We start from the raw sequence: 23,423 nt of genomic DNA, 5'->3' as shown, positions 1-23,423 counted from the left end.
ATTGCCCGCAACGCTCGACCGCACGTCGAGTGGAAACACTCTTTCCGATAGTTTGTCTGCGACGAAACTTACACGAAACCCAACCCGTCTCCCGTGTTTTCGCGGTTCGAGAAGACATTTACTCGAGTAAACGTTACCGCGAGTTTCGCTTCAAACCTTTTTTTCCAGCACCCGCGACGATGCCCGTTTCAACCGGGTTGACGCCGTACGCACCGCTGCTGTTTCGCATCCCACCAGGGGAGATTGTCCATAATTGTTACTTTAAATTCTCTCTCTCTCTCTCCCTCCAAGCTCTTCCTCCTCCTGTACACAGAACTTAGGCACACTCTGAACCATGACCGTCGAGCTTTATGCATGATGGCAATGCGTAATTCGCAAAATATATTGCGAAAACATCGATATTTTTCGCATGTAGCAGAGTCCTACAAAGGATTCGGTAACAGCATCAGCTACACAGGAGCGCTTGCTATGTCTTGGGTCTATTTTAGGCCCTGACGAACCAGACAGGAAGGACTTCGGAAGGGCATGCACGAGAACTCGCCTGTACAGCAGTTTTGTGTCATTGATGTACGAGTCGCTCAAGCTTGCATCTACATCTGGTGAAGCCGTTTTATTTCTGTGTATTCGCTCTTCTGTAACCGAAGGTACAATGTTCGTCGGCGACACCGATATTCTGAGGACGAAACTGTGCACGGTCAACGCCGCAGAATACTGCCCAAAAGAAGGTTGAGAAGTAATCTGTGATGCTTTAATTAATTCGCGTTACAATAGGTACACCGTTAACTTGGAATATCGTGAACTGTAGCGCCCACGCTGCTAAGGCCCAGGACGCGAGTTCGACTCGTTTCGGTGGTCGTGTTTCGATGGGAAGCGAAATAGAAGACCACCCATCTATCTTAATCACATTTAAGAACATCAATCAATCAAGGGTATCCCGGAGATACGGCATGCCTCGTGATTATATCTTAGTCTTGGAAAGCGTAGCCAGAATTCTTGTGGCGGGCTCCCGTGTGTCCCTGGCTTCAGTGGAACGCTCAGTCGGGTCCTGCGCACCTGTATACGATGTTCTACAGCTGTCGTATGCCTCTGCGCAGAAACTCGGAAAATGAATGCCTTCACGAGTGTGAAGGACAAGTTAGGCAAGCAACTTTCCGGAGGCTGTATATGAAATACTATACGCTCAGACTGCGAACACGTTTGCATTAATAGGAGAAACGGAATTTCTGAAGGAGGTCACAAGAACACTGCAATGACGTCACAAACAAACAAGATGTAAATGTTGGAATCCAATGCTCTCGCTAAGCGTAAACGGGGGGAGGTGGAATTCATCATAGTGGTGGAAGAAATTTTGTTTTGCGCCTCTGCATCTGGAACGTTGATCATTCAGGAATAGCTGACTCTTGAGCACGCGCCAAACAGGAGCGCCACTAATATTTCTATCTTAATACGCAAACTGCCTGCAACAAGCGATAAGTTGAACTTAGGATTGAGTTTACTTGGCATTCATGTCGTTATCGTGCGTGAGGCACTCGTGCGAAAATCGGAAGCGTCTTTCAAAATATATTATCCATGTCCCGTATGCTTGTACTGCTAGACGGTACTCCATCCGACTGTTCGTTTCATGGCCTGTGCTATTTACGCAGCTGTGCTTTCAGCCGCGCACAGTTTCTTCGTTCTGGGTGACACGACCTCATGCGCCGCACTGTCACAGCAGAAAGTGATCCGTCGAGCTTGCCGCTTGCCCTTACGCGGTGCTGCCACTGGTGCCGTTCTCTGAGAACGCATTTGTTACGTCCACTCAACTCCCGCAGGATGAAGACCGAGAGAAAAAAAAGGATGAACTGACCGAGTGCCGAAAAGTTGGACGGTCACTGACGCCGCCTTCCTTTGGCGAGCCGCCATACGCGGACCGCTTCAGCTTCGGGGTCATCAGCTGAGTGGGAACGTGAACCTCAGCTCGCTGCAGTCTGTGTGCCCACCTGTATAGGAAATCGCAGAGTTCGATTTTCGGTTATCATCATCATCACCATCATCATCAGCCCGACTACGTCCACTGCAGGACAAAGGCCTCTCCCATGTTCCGCCAGTTAACCCGGTCCTGTGCTTGCTGCTGCCAATTTATACCCGCAAGCTTCTTAATCTCATCTGCCCACCTAACCTTCTGTCTCCCCCTAACCCGCTTCCCTTCTCTGGGAATCCAGTTAGTTACCCTTAATGACCAGCGGTTATCCTGTCTACGCGCTACATGCCCGGCCCATGTCCATTTCCTCTTCTTGATTTCAGCTATGATATCCTTAACCCCCATTTGTCCCCTAATCCACTCGGCTCTCTTCTTGTCATTTAAGGTTACACCTACCATTTTTCTTTCCATTGCTCGCTTTTTTATTCTTTCAATTTTCGGTTAAGCCTCTGTATATGCGATCGCCTTTTGATGAAGCGAATGCATGAACGCTTCGCGGGAGCTGTGTCGCATAGTCTGACATCACTTGTTTTCTAAGGTTGTTTATATTGTTCCATTATTTGTCAGACTTGCTGTTTCTGATTGCGCGGCTGTTCCCGCTGAAATCCGTTGATGGTACGAGTTTGTTGTCTCATTCGAAGCTCTTAATTTGTGGTTATGCTGAGGGAAATTGCTGCCTCTTCAGCTGAATTGCTGCTGCAGCTATTCAGCCTCCTTGTAGCTTTTTTTTAAAAATTTTTTTTAGATATACGGCAAGTACAAATGGACGCGAAGCTTGCCCCCTCTTAACAACGTCTAATAGTGTTGCGGGAACTTGCGCGAGACTGAGAGGCCTCGAAACCGTTTTTGGGCCATCTAGATTTCTTATTTCACTCTTCATTTTCATGAAAGTATTTGCACGTTTTTTGTTTTTGGTTCGCTTGCTGTCAGTGTTGTGAGTCGGCCAATGCTGTAACAGCAAGCGAGGGCTGATGGTATCTAAAATGAAACTAAACAAACTAAATACAGTCTCTCGGGTTCTGATAAACGCGAAATGCAAAGATACCTATATACGCGACGTTATAATGTGCCGGCCGGGAAAACGGCGTCTGGCAGTGCCCCTGAATTATGGGCCTTCCCGCTGAGTTCGTAGGCTTGCGGAAAAGGCGCTTGTCAGCGATCGAGGGTTGTTGGTTGGATTTTGCGGCTGCGGAGACCCACACAAGGCTCAAAGAAACACGAAATTCTGAGAGTATCAAATTAATTATGCACGGAATTGTGGAATGAAACAACTATTTCGATCGCGCCTTTGTTTACGCTGCAGACTGAGCAGTGTTAAGTTATACGTCGCCCTTTTCTTTGGTACTCGGGACAATTGAGTGACGGGTCGCTTACAAGTTCTCAGTTAACCGTGGGCATGAGCGAACATGATATTTGTCTTTATTAAATTATGCTTACATAAATACCGATGGCTGCGTCGTTCTTGTTGCACAGAGAGGATGGAAAGTAAACTTGAAATATCGTAAGAAATTTTTCTCGCAAAAACACCTGTTGCGTCATAGTACGCCGTCGACGTGTTTCGTTTCGGCGAGCGCATTTCGTTTTTCCTTCGGTGTCGCAATAGTGCCTGGAGCAAATGTCTCGGCCAACGCGTCAAGTTTTCTCGACATCTACGGACATCAGTAAAAAAATGATAATAATAAAGGATACGAAGTCCCTTTAACGTAACGTATTTCGCGCGTGGCATTCGCAACATTCGGTTACGCTCGAGAAACGTGTGAGTGTCGCGGGCCGGCGCGACCACCACTTGCGGGCCCTAACGTTTGGCGCACCTAGCAACGCAATCGGGTCTCCGCGGTGTCGAGACAAGGTCGGCCAGACAGGGGGTCAAGGGCCTGGGATTTCGCCATGTGGCCGCTTCGATCGCGCCGGCCCAATTTCGCCGCACAGTGGATCTCGGCGGCTTTCCCTTTCTCTCCGCCGCCCCCGGTCTCGTCGTACCCCCTTCCCGGCTCACTCGGTGGAACCCGGGCCCGGGATTCCGTGCCCTCGCCCTGCGTGAGAACTTTGCAAGGACGAACGTTGACCCGCTACCGGCCGTCTAGCGGTTCTTGCTGCTGGTGGGAATGGAGGCCGAGGAGTCGTCGCCCAGTTTCTTTCTTTCTCGTTCCGATTCTTTTTCTGATCCACCCAGCGCATGCGCAGGACTTGAGGGAAGAGCACTGTTCGGGCATAGGGTAGAAAACTGAAAGGGGGCGTGAGTCGGAGGCTGAAGTAGAGGGGGAAGAAAAGGGGGGTGGCTTCAAAGTCGGTGCTTTGGGAACACCCCGGGCCCTGAGGAAGAAGACGCCGTTTCCACTTTGGTAGCCTGCGCTGCCCTCGCCTTCGTTTGCCCCAGTCCCCCTCTCCCCGGGGCAAGTGACGTCACGTATTGCGTCATGTCACAGGAGCGAAGGGTGTCTGGGGAAACGTCCATTCCGGGGGTCGCCCGTCTTCCCGAGGAGTTTGCGCATGCGTGTGACGTCACGCAGTGGGATGGTGGAAATGAGGAAGGAGGAGAAGGGGGTGGCATCGTCGGAGCGAATGGATAGTTAGGGGAAGGGAAAATGGTTAAGTGTGAGGGAGGAATGGTTAAATGTGAGGGGAGAAAGAGGGTGGGGGGGGGGTGGGATTTCTGAGTGAGCGAGCGTCAGAGCAGCTGCCCCCTTCTCCCGACGTCGTCCTGAGGTGCGCTTGCGGGGGCGTCTTGCAACAGTGTTGCTATGCGTGGGCAGGAGAGGCGGGGGTGCATGGCCGGACAACCTTCGACTAAGTTAGGCCTCGTGCCGCAATCCCAGGGCCATCAACCCCGGGTCCGGCCCGCTCGCCCCGGGCTGCCCTTCTCCTCCTCCTCCCGGCTGTGCTGCAGTGCGGTAAGGCTCTGCTGCCGCCGCCGTGGCCCCATTTTGCCCTTATCTGGCGCACGATGGGCTAAAGTCTGGGTGACGTGCTGCGCCTGCACAAGAAAAGGAAGAGGGTGGACGTGCCGGTGGCGCGTTCCCTGTCTTCTCCCGGATGACGCGGTGGCGTCACCGCTTCTGGAGAGTGCCGCAGCCGTCGAAGACCGCGGCCTCCCCGGAGCACGCTCGTTCGAGCCGCTTTGGGCGCCCCGAGAATACCGATGAAGCGAGGAGAGTAGGTCAGTGGACGCGCGCGCGCAACCCGGAGTGCAGGGACTAGTTTAGCGCATCTCTCTCTACTGCTGCGCTTCCTGTCCGAGAACAGGACCTCGCTGCTGTATACTGCGACGACTACGAAACGCCGCCTTGAGATGAGGGGCTTGGCCTTTTCGCAACCGGTCCCATGCCGAGTGGCCGTGATGCAACGTTTATAACACATGTCTTCACCTCTCCTATCGTCGTTCAAGTTCGACGGTAAAAGGCAGAGTTTGGTGGGAAGGAGTGGGGCAAGGCAGAAAGAGTAGACTACTGCTTTGGCTTGCTAGAACTGGCCCACTCGTGACGTGTCACCTTCACCGGCAGCATCAGTGATGACTGCACGACGTCAAAACTCGGAAGTCAATGCTTTACAGTCGGATTTCGTCGACGAGATGTTGAAAATCTGCGCGAGAATTTTTTTTAAGCGTGAGAATAAATGTATACATGGAGGCAGCTATCACGCAGGCTCTGTGGAAAATCTGGCTGCTAAGCATATCGGCGTGTTTCTCGGCTCTGTATTTCTTCTACCGCTTAGTTGAAAAAAAAAAAGCTCTTTATGAAAGTAGAAACTATCATGCGTGAGATACTGTTCTTGCATGTATGCTTCTTGGCTAGGCTGACATTATTGCTAACGAGGGCTGTCACCAACATTCCGCTACCTTCAAAAGATAACAATACTGAGGCTATTATTTATTTTGCCCCAAACATCATGGCCTATATTGTGATTCTGAAATCGAAATCGAGGTACTGTGAAGTTGAGTTTCCTTGGCAGAAACGAGAGCGACACCGCCTTTGATGTCGTAAATCCGTCTCCAAATTGTTCTGGTATCTTGGCTTTGCATCTCAATTCGCCCTAGGTCTCGTAATGGCAACATTTTGAAAAACGGTAAACTGAGTTGACCGTGCGTTTTGTGAGGCACGTCTTAATGCCGCACATTTCTAAAGGGATAATAGCGACTGGATTTCTTCTACGTAGGCATGACCTTCACCGCTATGTTCGGCTTCACTATACAGCTATAACATGCGCATAAGGTTAGCCATTAAAGTAATCAACGAAATAGATTTTGCTAATTTGCTTCTAGCCTATCAGCGAAAACACTAGCGGCTGCTACATTTCATTTTCTGTGTTTTTTTTAGTATTCCACTGAAAAAGAAACACCTGATATAACGAACTATATTTTCGATGAACCAGTGCAGACCCGAAGCTCTTCCTGTCTTCATTGGGGTGGGGGGGGGGGGGGGCGTTACTGCTGCGTATAGCGTTATAAGCCGACCTTATACTTGCATATTCAGCGGGGTACACTTTTGTGGGACATCCTTGATTGCCAACAGAGCGAAGAAACATTCCTGTCGGTAAAGGCGATTTCCATGACACTATACGGGAGGGAACTCACTGATCTCGAAGCACGCACGTACGGAGCTGGAGAAAGAGAGCTAAGGAGGCGATGATAGTCACCGCTTTAGTGGACAGACGGCGTCATCGCTTGGCGTTAAGGCCGGACCACACGTAGCCGTTGCAGCGCCTTGTTTTTCGACGCGGCACCACGCCCTCTCCCTTTGAAGAGAGAAGACGCGTAGCTACGCAAAGCTGCATGCGCGTCCTCTCCCTTTGATGAGAGAGGGCGCGCAGCTTAGCGTAGCCACCCACCCTTTCTCTTCAGAGGGAGAGGGGGTGGTGCCGCGTCAGAAAAAAAATCACGCGCTGACGAGTTGGAGACGGCTATAGTGTACACTTCTAGTGTGGTCAGGCCTTTATAGCATAGCCATTTGTAGCGCGCGCTCGCTCGCGCCAAAGTTAAGTCTTCTTTCTTGTTCTTCGAGCGCTTTGATGGTGGTGATAACGTAGGCAGAAACCACATGCAGCATAGTCGTCTGTAGCATAACGCTCGCGCGAAGGAGGAGCAGTCGTCTTCCTCTTGTTCTTCAAGAGCCTTGATGATTCTATATATTAAGCGTGGGGCACTTTAGCGGTCCATGCGCACGCAGGCGAAACCACGTATAAAATTGTGAAAACAAGGAAACAGCCGAGGAATAGAAAAGGAGAGGAATAAAGAGGGAAAAGTGGAAATAAATACGAAAGATAGAAATCAATTGTATAATACAAAAAGAAAGAAAGAGAAACAACGAAGGCTGTGCCCTGCGGCGCACTTTCTTCGGGCTTGACATCACTAGTAGGTCGAAGCTGCCTTAATTGTTATTAATATGATTGTTATTTTTCACTTACAGATGACAATTTGGTTGAGCAGCCAGCTCGATGAAAAGTTACAGAAGCTTTTATTTCGTTTCTTTTTTTTCGTCGCAGTGAAGTTTGTGAATGGGACGTTGGTATTGCTTCCGTGACGCGACATGAACAGTTCCTTGCTATTCCCTGATATGGCTGTATACAGAACGCGCAATGCTCTCTCTCCCCCTGGTAAAGAAGCTTCTTCCCGGCCTTTCTTTTTCATTTCCTACGTCATATTTTCATCGTACGCGCAGCACATTATTGTGCAGGTGCTTTTTCCTGAACATTCGCTTATTTCGTTTGTCTTCGTTCTGGGTTGCGCAGCTCCCTTGACGGACGTGGTTCGATTGCGCGTACCTTCATCGCGTATACGAAGGCTGCGAAGCCAGGTGTCCCTCCGCCGTGCTTTCTTCATCCTCTTCGTACCTCCAAAAGCCGGCACTATGTTGCGTGCTAATAATTAATGAAGAGCAGAAGGGGGTGAGCAACAAAAACACATACAAAAAAAAATCGCGCTGCTGTGTCTGAAGCAGCTACGGCGCCGGTACACGCGAATGTGGGCTAGCGTGTCACAAGGGTGCGACAGCTGCCACAGCAGCGTTTCCGTTGCGGGATAAAAAAAAAAAAACGCCGGGTTGAATCACCTGTGCTGCCGTGGCACTCGCGTCAGGGGCGCGCGCTTGGCGCCAGGCATGAGTCATCAGTACGACGACGACGACTCCTTGTGGAAGCGTGTATGTAGTATAGCATAGCGCGGAGAGGATTCCGGCATCACCCAACAGGTGGCGTAAAAGCGCGCAGCAGTGCCTCCCCGTAAACATCAAGGCCGGATATGCGCGTCGCGTAAGTCGCTTGCTGGTCTGTCTGTTCGTTGTACCGTAAACTCAGCTTTGCCGGAGCAAGTCGACACGTCGGTGTATACTATGCGCGTCGCATGTAACGCACGCGGTGGTGCCCGATAGCTGTATAGTGTTCCGGCTCTTCGACTCGGATACGAAGCTTTACGTCATGACGAACGAAAGAAGGGGAATTCGAAGGCTCGTTCTTCTTTGTTAGACACAGCCTTAATAAATAAAAAAAAACAGGTGACACGCGAAGGAAGTTTAGGGGAACGTTGTAAAGACAATAGCCTTAGACACTCCATCAAACGCGAAAATTGACCGGCGGCGCCAACGCGAGTGATGCAAAATACCAACTTCGAGTTCCGACGTCATAGAGCGATAAAATTTGTGGCGTCATCGTGACGTCACACGATTACGCTATCACGTGACTTGGTCGCTAGGTCAAAAGGTGTGCTGATCACGGAGCCAGTGCGAAACCTGGTGTGGTGCAGAAAGCGTTTACAGTGTCTCCGATACCGGACGCATTGTTAAAACCACGTTAAGCGCGGGAAGCGTTTGATTGAGGAGAGAAAGAACGTGGCTCTCGCTTTCGAGTTGTCTTAGTGGTGAATGCATAACACTCTTTTGCAGTCTTTTAACTGTAGTGCGGTACGTTGTGATGAAAATGTGAAGAACTTCAAGTGGACAAAGAGACACCTTTGCCCTCGGCAGGGACGAACCTGCAACCTTTGAATAGGGTGTCAGTCTGTCAGATGTGTTTCGATGTTACATTATCGCTTTGAGAGGCGCCGTATAGGGCGTCTGTTAGTTTTGGTGATGAATAGTGTCTTTTGAGGGAGAGGGAAGGGATTTAGGAGCAGGATAGGTGGGGCCCAACCTCCTTGGTGAGGCCCCGTGTCCAAGGTTCAACTGACTTGTGCCGCCAGATGGCCCGGACGTGGTCCAGAAGTGCTGTAGTTGAACCTCCGCGGATTTAACTGAAGACTACTGGCTGCACATGCTCGTTAAGCCTTGCAGAATATAGTTGAGCTCGATATGCGCCGCGAGGGCGGCACACATTGAAAAGGAAGAAGGCGCTCGCGCCCGTTTTGTTTCTTTACTGTTCTTCATTTTTTAAGGCGTTAGTTCAGTATATAGTTTTGATCGCCCGGGAGTTCTTTATTTCACTATTAAAGCACGGTGCAATGGCTACTCTCCTGCGCCATAGGAATGCGGTCGTCGCTGCCGGTAATCGAAGCCGCCGTAACTTTGAGCAGGTCATCAGAAAGCCGTAACCAAGGCGTCGTTAACAGGTGGTGTCATAATGCTTATTATACCCGGTGTGGCTATGGCATCCCTGCAGTCTTTGTTCTTTCGTGCGCGATGCATTGCTACCGAGTTTGTATTTTCTAAACCCGTTTCCGACGCCTTCTTATTAATCTTATCAAACAAACGGTTTCGCTTGTAGGATTTATCTTGCACCCCAACAACAGCCATCACCATTTTGACTGGACGACCGATTTCCGGAGCCCTCCCCTAAGGCGTCCCTTATACTTTCGTGGTGGTTTCGGGACGTCAAACTCCAGATAGTATTATTTTTGACTTGGTATACTTTGCTTTCACTAACAATAATCACATGAATGTACTGCAGAAGCGCTGCGTTAATGCAGACGTGTGCAACATTATCATTCTTGGAGGACAATATGAATCCGTAAGGTGTACAAGTTCCATTCGCTTGTACTCTATAGTGTCCAAGTATCGCGACGTGGTGTTTGGTAATTCGATATGGTTAACCTGTTTTTATCTGTTCTTAAGTGGCACAGCCAGCATGTGCGAGACCAATTGGGAACGGTTTAGTCTGTGCTTTCGCGAGGCGCCGTTCTGTTTTGAAGCGCTGCCGAGAGACGAACCCTGCACCGAGTAGGCCACCTTGAGGGCGCCCTCCCCGCCGTGTGCCAAAACAACGAGTGTTCCTGGCTCGTCGTCTCCGCTTTTGTCATCCCTGCGAGAGATTGCGGAAGGGCTCCACTGGCCTCTGTTGGCTGTCACTCATCAGTGCCGCGACGAGGAAGCCGGCGACAGCTTTGGGACTTTCTTGCAGCCGCGAAATCTGTGCAGCACCGTGAAACCCGTAAGAGCCTGCAGAGAGAATGAAATAATCGGTGAAAGATGTTTTAACGCTTCTGTGCATGGGTCCATTGAGGGCCCAGCTGATGAACCTTTTGCAGACATGTCGAGGTGTTTAGTCCAGAGGGGTGGTAGCTGGGTCTAGTTTGGCGACGTTTGTTTTGCGTTAGGTTTGTTTTCTTGGTTTAAGTGGGAAATTGTTCGAACGTGAAACACATTGTCTTATTTGAGTTTCCAATGTCTTCTTGTATCAGACCCAAGTAATGCATGTCATGCAGGCATGAGGCCAGTGTATGAAACCTAAACGTATTCGTCATTTGGTAAACGAGCTCTCACGTGCTGCGCATGCGCAATGGTTTTTTGGGCAGATGTGCGTGGTCAGCATCCTAATGAAACTAACGCAATCAGCTACGGCACAAGATACCACGCTATTTTTATTGTTGCAACTCGCGACGTCGTCTCTTCGTATTTGATATTTGAGTCCGAGTCCATGGTTAGGGCGGCGCTCTATGAGGCCGGGTAGCGGACATCCTTGACGTAGTGTTTGCCTATTAAGGCGAGGGTGTCTTATTCTGCCATGTGCCGTCGTCGTAGCAGCAGAAGCAACAGTAGTAGTAGTAGTAGTAGTAGTAGTAGTAGTAGTAGTAGTAGTAGTAGTAGTAGTATTGATTGATATGTGGAGTTTAACGTCCCAAAACCACCATATGATTATGAGAGACGCCGTAGCAGAGGGCTCCGGAGATTTCGACCACCTGCATGGGATTCTTTAACGTGCGCCCAAATGTGAGCACGCAAGCCTACAGCATTTCCGCCTCCATCGAAAATGCAGCCGCCGCAACCGGGATTCGATCCCGCGACCTGCGGGTCAGCAGCCGAGTACCTTAACCACTAGACTACCGCGGCGGGGCAGTAGTAGTAGTAGTAGTAGTAGTAGTAGTAGTAGTAGTAGTAGTAAGAGTATTCGTAGTAATCATGTAGGTCACCTCACCAGACTAGATGGTGAGTGCATAAATGCATGATGATGACAATGAAAGTGCTCGAAATTATGATGGTGATACTGCTGGATGATGATGTCGTGGTCTTGCTGGCCCATCATACACACTCGTGCGCTTACAGCTTCGCTGTTCGACGGTTCTCACGCTGTGAAACTATCTGCAATTTTCTGCGTGCGTTGCTAATGAAAGCAGCGCGCGACGGCCCTGGCACAATAGTGCTGTCATCATGTGAGACGATGTTTCGTTCGCATGCATCGCGGCGTGTGTCTTGCGCAACGTATGGGGCGGGAAAAAGGCGACTGAGAAAAAAAAAACAAAAAAAAGCGAGTGAGCAAGCATAGAAACCAAGCACAGCCGCAGAACGAACAGCGGAAACGCGAAGCGCCCCCTTTCAACGCCGGCATCATTCAAAGGCAATTCCACGCAGACAGCTAAGTAGCGAGAAACGGGCCCTTCTGCGGCGTCCGTTCGCAACAGCGCGCTCATCGCAGGAATTACGAGGCGCGGTTTTCAAAGAAAGAAGGGCGCCGCGGCGTCGTATACTTGCCCCCCCCCCCCCCCCCCCCGCCTGCAATCCGTCTTCAGACACCCGGCATTCCGACCCGGCGCGCGCTCCTCGCGTTGTCGCCGTGGTTACGTGAACGCTCATGGATAACGCGTGCGTTGTTGTGTTGCGTCTGCCTCGGCAGGGTTTATCGCCGCAGGGCGCCGAAGAGCAGACATAATGGACGCGCTGCAGCGCAGTAGGGTACGGCACGCGCCCGATTCCCGCTCGCAATGCCCCCCTCCTTTTCCTGTTTTGGGATTGCAGGATGAGCGCGTTGAGGTCGCGTAGGGAAAGGGAAAAGGGGGAGCTCCGTCGGCGGCGGTGCGCCGCAGGTGTGCTCTACATAGCGGCGGACCCTTGACCCCGTTTTTTCGGCCGGGAGGAAGAGTATAGCGCGCTCCGTGTTTTTTTGTTGTGGAAGTGGCGAGGAAAGGGGGGTGAAAGAGAGGGAGATAAAGTTTGTTACGCCAAACGGGATCGGGCGGCGAAAGAGAGAGATTGCGTGCGCGGCGGCTTCTCCCTTCTTTTCGTGGCGCCCAAAGAGAAACGGGGTCAAGGTGTGCGGGATGATGTCAGATGTTTCTCTCGTTTTGCGTCGCCGCTGCCACGCATTCGTGCATTCCGCACGGCGCCCAGGAAGAAGAAGAAGAACGCGAGCGGAGCAGTCGTTCCGTTACGGACGCAGCTGAAGCGCGTCCATCAGCGCAGGCTCGCCGTTTTCACCTGGCTCTGTTTGTGGGACAGGACCTAGATTTTTTCACTCCCCGTCGTGTCCCAGTGCCGCCGCGTTGTTGTCTAGCCGCGGTTCGGGTAGTCGCGTGCCATTCTTCCGGTACAAACAAGGGGCCACCCTTGATCGACTCGCTCGTTTGGGTACGATCGCGCGCGCCGCCTGGATTACCTATTTCCTTTTTCTGCGCGCTCTTTTCACTCTTCTTGCACGCGTCACCGTAAACGCAGCGTGCAGTTGTGGCCTACACCTATAAGTCGCGGTGCGCTTTGTGCTCTCTTTTTTTTCGGCGGGGCCGTCTTCGTCAGTGTGTTAGCGGGGCATTTTCTCTTTCCCAAACTTTCGCCGCCGGCAGTTGTGGCACGCGTGTCGCGGAATGCCGGCGCGTGGATGGATCTCCCGTGCGAGCACCGTTCCGTCGAGATATTTATTGTGCCCCCCTCAGTAACTGTTATGTGTGAGCGTTTTCCCAAGCATCTGCTCTTGTTGAAAAGCGAGATTTTTTGTTTTTTGTCTGCCGGAAAGAGCCGGTGACGGTATATATTTGCGCGTCCAGTTGGCGCTTTGGCCCAGTTTAGAGGCAGGAACCTATTAAGTGCCCCAATACCGGTGCGTTCCAGATTTCATTCGGACTTTGACGACGCACGTGTACGGGGACCTGATTTCTTAATTTCTTTTTCGACCAGTTTTTGTGTCGAGGTCCATGGGGTTCGCGCTCACAGCTTCGTGTCATCTAGAGTTTCTGGGGCGGGGCCTTTTGTTTGTTTGTTTGTTTGTTTGTTTGTTTTTGTTTGTTTGTTTGCTTGTTTGACATGAAATAGGAGCACGTGCACGCACGTAGCCTTCACTTTCTCATGTCTTTCCTCTGCAGTGAGCGTGCCACGCAAATAAACCGCAAGCTGCCGCGTGATGTAAAAACGGGAACTGCAGGCCACGCTCCATACGCGTGCGTTGCCATCGGCTGCTGGGTTAATAGGAAAAAGTGTAGTTGATTGATTGATTGATTGATTGATTGATTGTCTGAACAGTGGTTGAATGCTCGCGCATGAGGACAGATTCGCCACTGTGCCAAGAAAAAATGTCGGCGGACGTCTCGCCGCTGACGTCTGTTCGCACTGATCGCGACGCAGTCGAATCAGTTGCGTCGCATTCGAGCGGGGGGAAGAGAAACGGCGCCCGCAACGTTATGATGTGTCGTCCCTTCCACGCGTTGCCCCTCCTCTTTAATAACTGCGTGTGGCGTGTGACGCCGTTCTCGGTTGTTCTCGCACTGTTACGAGCGACAGCAAAATGCGTTTTTGCGAGCCGTACTGCATGAGGCTCCGTATACTCTTGCGCTGCCTGCACCTCCGAGTGAAATCATTGTGTATCATGAAGCGCTCGGAGAATATGGATATTTTCGCTTGTACAATGCTCAGTGACGGTTTCAGGGGCACCGCCGTTTGACCCGATTGGTCGAGCTCTGGGTCCGTTTATGTCAGCGCTGGACGTAAATTTTAACTGAAACAAACGAGGAGTTGAGGCACGAAGAAAGATTACCTGCTGGAAGATTACCTGCTGGCAGGTGCGTGTTGTGTGTGCAGTATGAGAATGACCTGTAGAGAAGGCAAGCATGCACCTAGAATGGCGGATGGAGAGTGCGCAGAATTATACGAGCATTGGATGCATGGGCCTGAAAGAAATTGAACGGAATCTGCACAAAACTTGTGGTAAAAAAACAAATTAAAAAGAGAACAACAGGGTGTGTGTGCTGTGCGTTATCCTTTTGAAATATAATAAAATGCATAGTGTATGTATCGAATTGTAAGAAGGCGAGACAATCTCCTTAATGGCTATGGAAGAAAATAATGGGGATACACGAAGTTCAGTAAACTGTATGCTCGACCGTCGGAAGTCGTCGGAAGCTGATGAATGAGGTGCGATGGATTACAGATGGGAATATTGCGTATGGATAGACTGGTTTAAAGATTCGCCGAAGGGGGCGTGCGCGTTAGCTATACCGAATCTCGACGCACCCAATGGCGCTTACTGCAACAGCAACGTGCCACGTGATTTTGTTAGCTATGGCAGACATTCAATAAGGCAATGACATCGTTTCAGACGAATCCGTTTGCCCTTTCTATTGATCTCAAGAGATTACCAACTTGAAAAACCCCGATTATATGCAGAAACCAGCACTGTAAGGCGAGACCTAAGGAAAGAACACCGACCACTGCGCTGACATGACATCAAAGAGCTCGTTCTTTAACTGCAGGCAGCGCATACACTCAACCGCTTTTGCGAAACAAAACTAACGAAACCAGCCTGCGCAGAACCAATACGGTAGTCAATTTGATGAGATTGATATCTCCTTCGAATGGAGTGAAATTGATGGGAGGCTTACACATGCACCACCACTGTTGTGGATATGGGAGGCCTCAGATGAGACGTGCGCGCTCACTATTGTATTTAAAGATAATAACGGAACTTCTAAAATGCGGCTGGCAGCCGCATTCACTGCGATGCTATCACAGTCGACTGTGTCTCGCTCGTTTGCTATAGCGTTTATCTGAATCTTGGCGCATACAGTCGATGACACGCTGTCTAATTTGACTTACATAGAAACGTCCGCATGAAAGAGTCTTATGGCGGAGTCTTATGGCGCTGTTTTCTACATGCAGTCCATAACCAACCTGCTCAAATGCGTTTCAACACAGTTGTCTGTACATAGGGCACACGAAAAGTGACATTGCGACGATGGTCTCGTCCAGCTACAAGGCAACGCTGTGGGCTGAACTTTTTTTTTTGCCTTATCGTGATCTTAAGAACTCTGTACCTGATAAGATGAACATTTGGCTAATCAGTCTCTCGTTGGTTAATATTAAATATACACACACACACACACACACACACACACACACACACACACACACACACACACACACACACACACACACACACACACACACACACACACACACACACGCATTCCTGACGCTCGGGCATCTGTTCCCAAGGTCAGACAGAGCAGTGGAAGCGGGACAACTCGCAAGGCATCGTTTACAGCATCCCTTGTTTACAGCGACCAGTCTACACCAGAGACTGCGAAAAGCTTCCCCCCAACGACTTCGCGATCCCGGAAACGATATCCGTTCCCTTCCTTATTGGTCAGCCAACGCAGCTGTGCCATGGCTTCCCGAGCGAACCGCGAGACCAGCAATATTGATATTGATGGCGCACGCGTCGTCGGCCTTGACACTGAGAGGAACCAGCGGAGGCGCCTTTCTTTGCCTTGAATTCTGGTCGCAAAAAACCTGCCAGGCTGCTCTTTGCCATCCGGGGAAGCAATTAGTCGCTCGCCTATACGAGCAATGAAAACATGCTGCACGTCCCCAAAACGGGTCACAATGACACCTCGCTGTGTTACATCCTTGCCCTTTTGCTCGCTGGTTGTTTCTATATTATCTGATCTTATCTGTGAGGGTGCGCGGAAACGGCATGCTAACGGGTTTTGGTTGGTTCGTCGTCATGGGGGTTTCACGTTCCAAAGACGCCGTTCTGCAGGGCTTCGGATAATTTCGACCACGTGCACGCACTGCCGTCGCACACTACACTGCAGCCGTTGGACTGCACCGAAATGCGACCGGGCTAAAATCTGCGTCTTTTTGGTCAGCTGCCGGGCGCCTTAACCGCTGGCCCACCGTGGTGGCCTGCGTTCAATTTACTGATAACGAAGATGATGTTGTTTTGCTGTTTCAAGTGACAGATATGTCGACAGAGCTGTGACCATAAGTCGCGCATAAGCAATGAATCGTAGCAAGTGCATTTCATAGCGTTGCTGTAAAGCAATCTTCAGGGTAGTGGGGTCAAATACTTCGCGAACATTAGGGTACAGAAAGCTCCAGCGTATTTCGTATCCGTGCTACACTGGCTAGCTCAATACAACAATTTTCTGCATTGGGGCGACCACTCGTTTCTCGTGCGCGGGATTTTGCCCCCCCCCCCCTTTTTTTTTTAGCTTTTCACGCACTCTGTGGCATGACAAGAACTTTTTTTTTATTATTGAAACGGCTCCCAAATCAAGTTGATGGCCCCGCCCGTAAAGGAAGCGGGAGATGGCGTGGGCGAGTTGACCGTCTACTATATTTACACCGTGAAACCACTCGTTCTCAGCCGGGAGTATACGCTCACGTATACAGACAGCCACACAATCTTCCGAACTCGGAAACAGCCAGAATAATACAAGGTCAGGGAAAGCGATGCTACCGACACACGCGCTATTTATTTCGTGCCCTCGAACCATGTTTTCAAGACTATAAGCAATGATATAGATATACCCACATGAGCTCCTGTCCCGTTTCTTTTTCCTTTTTGTTTTCCTTCGCCGAGAGCGGTATGATAGACGAGGCTTCAGCGCTCGAGGTCCACGCGTGCAGATGGATGTGGATCTGTGCGCCATGCTGCGTGCGAGAGTATAGCTTGAATACAGCGTCGGGAGCATCTGCGGTCGTTTTGTTTTGTTGCGCAATGGACGAAATCTGGTTTAGACGTGCTGCCCGTGGGAACAAGGCTATGGCTTGGCTGCACACACACACACACACACACACACACGCACGCACACACGCGCACACACACACACACACACACACACACACACACACATGCGCGTGTGCGTTAGCGTACGTGTATTTATTATTTTTTGTCACATTTCTCACCAACTATTATTACTTTATTGCTCGGTGCTACATGTAGGCGCGCGTCATGCAGGTATTGAAACGTCTTACTGTTCTATAGCGCGAGAAAGGCGTTTTTCGTAAATAACGATGTTGTTCTTTAATTTGTGTCATGTTAAACGCAATACCTCCCTCTATATTATACTGATAATACGACTGACTGTAACTACGACCTGGCCAAAAATACCGAAATGCATGTACCAGCGTAGTGCAGGAGGCCCCCTTCTCTCCTGCCCTGTGGTCAAGTCTGCGTGCGTGCGTGCGTGCGTGTGTGTGTGTGTGTGTGTGTGTGCGTGCGTGTGTGTGTGTGTGTGTGTGTGTGTGTGTGTGCGTGCGTGTGTGCGTGCGTGTGCGTGCGTGTGTGCGTGTGTGTGTGTGTGTGTGTGTGTGTGTGTGTGTGTGTGTGTGTGTGTGTGTGTGTGTGTGCGTGTGCGCGCGTGTGCGTGTGTGTGTGTGTGTGTGTGTGTGTGTGTGCGTGCGTGTGTGTGATTAACAGAGAGGCAGGTTTCTACTTCACGGAAGCCTAACTACATAATACCTGCGTCCTTTGAAACGCAAGGCTGAACCCTTGTGTTTCGTTCCTTGTCAAGTTCCCGGTGAAGGCCAGTGCTATAGGTATGATGTGTACAGAGCTGGGCAGGAACTGATGGATGCGCTGTACGGTCGCATATATAGAATACGGCTGAACATTTATATAGGCGCCCGCTATGTGTTCAGCCGCATATGGAGGGCGCGCAAGAATATTGGCCTTCGAACCGAGGACAAAGGTAATAATCGATTACGCATAGTTTGGGATAAATGCGGCGTCGTGAAGATGTATAAAGCGAGTGAGATATGTGCAATGCGTTTACCTTTTTTGTTTATTTATTTGTTCTGTTATTTTGTTCTGTTCATGCTCACCAAGGTCTGTTCTTTTACGCAATTTTTCCTCACCGACTACCACTTAAACTGTGCCTCTGTCCTTCCTTCATTTTTGTTTAATTGGTAATAATTCAATAACGCTGTTGCTCTGGCCTTCCTGGAACGACCCTGAATACGCCTCTCGCCAAACATTCGGGCCTGTAGTTTAGAATGCAGAGCACCCGCCTCTGGATGAAATTTTTATTTTATTGGTGACATAATTTCGATTTCAAGGTCTTCTTGCGTATATTTTACGACCCACTCAGCGACAAGCGATCAACTTCGTTAAAAATGCCGCGCTAACTTTGCGTGTTTTTCGTGGTACACCCGCGCCACGAACGGTTTCGGTCTCATGCGTAGAATATGGCAGGGATGTCCGTACACGTCGCACCTTCAGAAATTTGCGTCAGTTGTGCCAGCGTGCTGCACGAGACACGCTTGTGAATTATTTGCAGCTTTAGTTGTATCGTTGGAAGGTTCGCTAACGACGCGACTGAATTGTCTTCTTCTTCTGCTTTCTGGTGTTCTGCTTTCTGGTGTATTATTATTGATAGTATATAGTAGTAGTAGTAGTAGTAGTAGTAGTAGTAGTAGTACTCGCCCTAAGCAGTCGTGCCGCCATCGATCATTATCGATCGCCGCCTCAATGTCTGATAACTCACACTCTCCACCCCTTGAAGATAGCATTGTACCCGAGGCCGACCGTGCACATGATTCATTGGATGGGACGCTTACTCTTCAGTGTCGCTTCTTCACCTCTATCGCGTACACCAGCGCCACCTTTCTCGTTCCAGAAATACGAACCGGGTGCTTTTAATCAGTGTAGAGACATAATTGCATGAGTGTTCGTTGTACCACCCTTCCCTCCTTTCTTTCCCTGCCGACAGGGCGCGCCATATTTTCTCGCTTCGCACGTATATAGTATACTTGTCACTTGGAAGACGGCGTTCGCTTCCTTGTTTGCAAGCGATCCGGCTGACGTCTACAAGCCTACACACTGTCGCTGCGGCGGCGTCTTTTTCTGTGTCGCGTTCGTCTCGGTACTGGCGCCTGCCCCCTGTGAATACCGATCCTCGCTACATGCATGCAGGCCCCGCCGCGGTGGTCAAGTGGCTAAGGTACTCGGCTGCTGACCCGCAGGTCGCGGGATCGAATCCCGGCTGTGGTGGCCCCGTTTCCGAAGGAGGCGGAAATGTTGTAGGCCCGTGTGCTTACATTTGGGTGCACGTTAAAGAACCCCATGTAGTCGAAATTTCCGGAGCCCTCCACTACGGCGTCTCTCATAATAATATGGTGGTTTTGGGACGTTAAACCCCACATATCTACCTATCTACATGCATGCACGGACTAAACGCGGATGGAGAGCGTCACGCTCTGTGTGCAGATTATAAGTCTGGGAGTCTTTAGTCGTCCCGATCCTCCCGAACATGTGCGCTGTGTTGTGTCGGCGGCGTCTTCATTTACTTACAGGATCGCTTTCCAGTCAGGTGCACCGGTTTCAGGCGGATCTTGTTCATTGCAGGGCACTTTAGGGGCCAGGGCTGTTCTATGCTTTCGTATTCTGTCGTCATTTGTAGTAACGCAGAAAAAACATCTTATAAAGATAGAAAAAAAAACGAGGAAGGAAGCGAGGAACAAAGAGAGAGAGAAATAAAAGGGGAAATAGGGTGAAATGAAAAATAAATAGAAATGAAGAAAAAATAACTGGGAAAAGGAGAAAGGAAGAGAGGGAGAAACAAAGGAGACTGCACGCCTCCACACTTCCTCCAGGCTTGACACCATTGTACAGCACGAAGTGGCCTTAATTGTTTTTTTATTTGATGCTGCTAATCTCTTAGTCATTCATTCTTGCGTGTTTAACTAGAAATGAAGAATGGGGAGGGGGAGAGCAAGGTCGAATGGATGCTAACACGTAGGTTTCAGCTAACCCCGTGAGATTATAGAAGATGAACAGATATACATGTAGATTAGGCGACAGCTGCGTATAAGCACTTCATCCCTGGCGCTGGCACTGTTTGAGCGTGATTACCTGGCCGGGCTGTACGACGAACGTGTGCACGTGTTTTGATTTGACTGTCAATGTATATCGACCGGCCTTGTCTTTATCTGTTATATATTTTGCCACTCCGCAATATAAACATCAGTTGGAAGTCGGAGCTCTTTTTTCTGCTCTGTCCAGATTTTTTTCTACGTTCTCTCTTTGTGAAACTTGCCATCATCAACCCAGGCCCATGCAAGCGTCTACTGTTCTGAACTATAGCCGAACGCGTGTTCTCAGAACACTTCTGTGCTGCTAACAGCGTACATAGACGGTTTTATGTCGGACACATGAGTGACGTCACCTGGGGCTATGTGTTTTCGTGTTTTTGTACATAGCGACGTGAATAGAGGTCATAAGGTGTCGAACGCACTAACCAAACTATTTTCATGCGCATGCGCGCATTATGTTCGTTTAGTTGTTAATGATTAAAAACACCAAAAAGCCCAGTATAAACTCAATTATAAACTAGTCTGTTTATATGCTCGATGTTTTAAATTATTGCAGCGCAGCGCACTATTGTGGGCAGCTGATCGACTCCCCCTTGTGCACGCGTATTTTCTAACTTATTCACGCCGTTTCGTTTTCTGTTTTTCTCAGTTGCGTATTCCTATACCTCGTGGCGCTCGTTTATTCACATACTGTGGGCATTCAATATACCAACAATTGTCTATCGTGCGCCATTACGTGACCTAATTCCTTTCTCCTTATCTCGACTGGAATATGCAGCCCTACCGGTTTGCATTCTCCAATGCCCACAGGTGCTTTACTTTCTGGGTCCTTAACGTTGCTCCAATCGTTTTGCGTTACATAGCTACTGCGCAATTGCATCGCGAGTGACCCGTTCGGACCTCTGCTGTAGTTACACAATGATTACATCGTAGTACGCACTCGTACAGAAGCTACACGTTTCCTCGTACGGGGGCGCTCGCAAGGTATCGAGCAAGTAGATTTAGCGCTTGGTTTTGCTGCTGAAAGACAGCCGGACGCCGGCAACCTCGTAAATGTGTACTGACGCAAATTTTTGAAGCTGAGTTTATTCCACCATATCCGGTGTACCGGAGGGCTCTGAACAATCTCACTAAACGCTGATAAGATGTTTAGCGATACATTGAAGTCGATTTCCGCATTGCGCCCCTACTGTCATCGACACCAGCGTGCCGCCAGGCTACACCTCACCCCCTTTCCCAAACACACACACACACACACACACACACACACACACGCACGCACACACCGCCACCACAACACACAAGGTGGGTGGTCCCCACCAGAACACACCACACCAGGTTGGTGTGCCCACCAGTACACAACACACTGGTGTTACTACGAGATCACATCAGTGTGATCTGGTGCTAACACCAAAACGCACTCTGGTGGGTTTTTCAACCAGGTGTGGTATCACTTTCGGTGGCATTATGGCTGTAATAAGACAAATTATGATGACGTCAACTATACTAAAATAAAAAAATGGTCGCTTGCACGTAACCAACGTAGCCGCTGCCGTGGAAGCGTGGCGATATGTCGCGCGAGCACGTGATCAGAAGATAGTGCAGTGTTTTGACGTAATGGTACACCATGAAGCGAATCTAGCTTTTGAATTCACGTAATTAATTTTTCAGGGCTCGCTCACGGTTAGCGGAAAATGACAGCTGAAAGTTATCTACCACACTCATCGTGATCAGCGCACAAAAGTACGAGTATGTTCCAACTAGCCCAATTTACTACTTTTAACTATCACACCGATTGCAGGCAAGCCAGTTGGGGCACACTGAGCGTAGTGATACAGTGCGCTAAGATGGGACAACGAAAAGAAGTGCACACAGTGCTCTAAACACTTTCCTGGCAGAAATGTAAGTACATGTACGGGGATCACTTCCTGTTGAGCAGACTCCAAGGTAGTGGTCGTGCTCGATTGCTGGCCGCGTAATCGAATTTAGCGTAATCGAATCGATTACGCTGGTCGCTTAACCGAATCCGGGCAGCACTTTCGATGGAGGTGAAAGTGCTGTGGAAGACCGTATACTTAGATTTAGGCGCACGTTAAAGAACCCTGGCTGGTCGAAATTTTCGACGCCTTCCACTACGGCGTCACTCGTAATCATCTCGTGGTTTCGGGACAATGAACTACAACAATTAATGATAATTCAGTTACTTCTTGGTGGTAAAGGGGCATGAGTTTTAGCGTGGTAGCGGCGGGCTGTAATCCCGCGCAGCGTAGGTGTATACACCTCAGTAACGAGGCCTGTGCATATCCGTATAGGCCGGCACGTTGTTAGGGTGCCTGAATGGTTTCCCTCGCCCGCCGCTCCACAGCGGCGGGCGAGGGAAACCATTCAGGCACCCTACACGTTGTTGTGTTTGCGCGCCATCTGTAGGCAGCCCGCACGACGACGCCAACAACGACAACAATAGCCACAAAGATAAGGACGATACGCGCGACCGCCCATTGTCGCAGCACGTGGAAACAGCATTGCTACAGAGCCCGCTTGATAAAGAAGCACGCCACGCATGTCAGCCGCGCAGCCAGCCGGGCGCGGCTACTTGGTCACGTGTGCTTTCACAACGTGACGACCATATAAATGAGTATAGGGCCGCTTTTTTTTTGCCTGTGGGTCGATTCGCGCGCGTCTCACCGACGTCTGCCGTGGCGCCCCGCCGCGGTGGTCTATAGTGGCTAAGGTACTCGGCTGCTGATCTGTAGGTCGCGGGATCGAATCCCGGCTGCGGCGGCTGCATTTGCGATGGAGGCGAAAAATGCTCTAGGCCCGTGTGCTCAGATTTGGGTGCACGTTAAAGAACACCAAGTGGTCGAAATTTTCGGAGCCCTCCACTACGGCATCTCTTATAAACATATGGTGGTTTTGAGACGTTAGACCCCACATATGAATCAATCTGCCGTGGCCTTTGTTTCTGTCGTTTCTTTCACGTGGTGCCCAAGAGAGAGAGAGAGAGAGAGGTGGTATAGTGTTCGATGACACAGAGATGCAAATATGGCAACATCTGAAGTTCTTACGTGCCAAAACCACCACATAGTTATGAGCCACGTCTTAGTGTGAAGGTCTCCTTGAAGTTTCGACCATCTGGTGTTTGACGTGCACTGACGACGCGCAGCACACGAGCCTCTACCATTTTGCGTCCATCGAAATGCGAACGTCGTGGACGGCATTGAACGCGTGACCTTCGCAGCAAC

The 23,423-nt window shown here is 50.0% G+C and overlaps 1 protein-coding gene across 9 annotated transcripts in view; it reads left to right on the top strand.

Annotated features, from left to right (window-relative positions):
• LOC119170029 (uncharacterized) overlaps nucleotides 1-23,423 on the top strand; it is a 246,270-nt gene that overhangs the window by 144,577 nt on the left and 78,270 nt on the right. The gene's annotated exons all lie outside the window — the stretch shown is intronic.

Source organism: Rhipicephalus microplus, chromosome 2 (genome assembly GCF_043290135.1).
Source record: "Rhipicephalus microplus isolate Deutch F79 chromosome 2, USDA_Rmic, whole genome shotgun sequence".
NCBI classification, from domain to species: Eukaryota; Metazoa; Arthropoda; class Arachnida; order Ixodida; family Ixodidae; genus Rhipicephalus; species Rhipicephalus microplus.
This window is presented reverse-complemented; position numbering and strand designations above follow the sequence as displayed.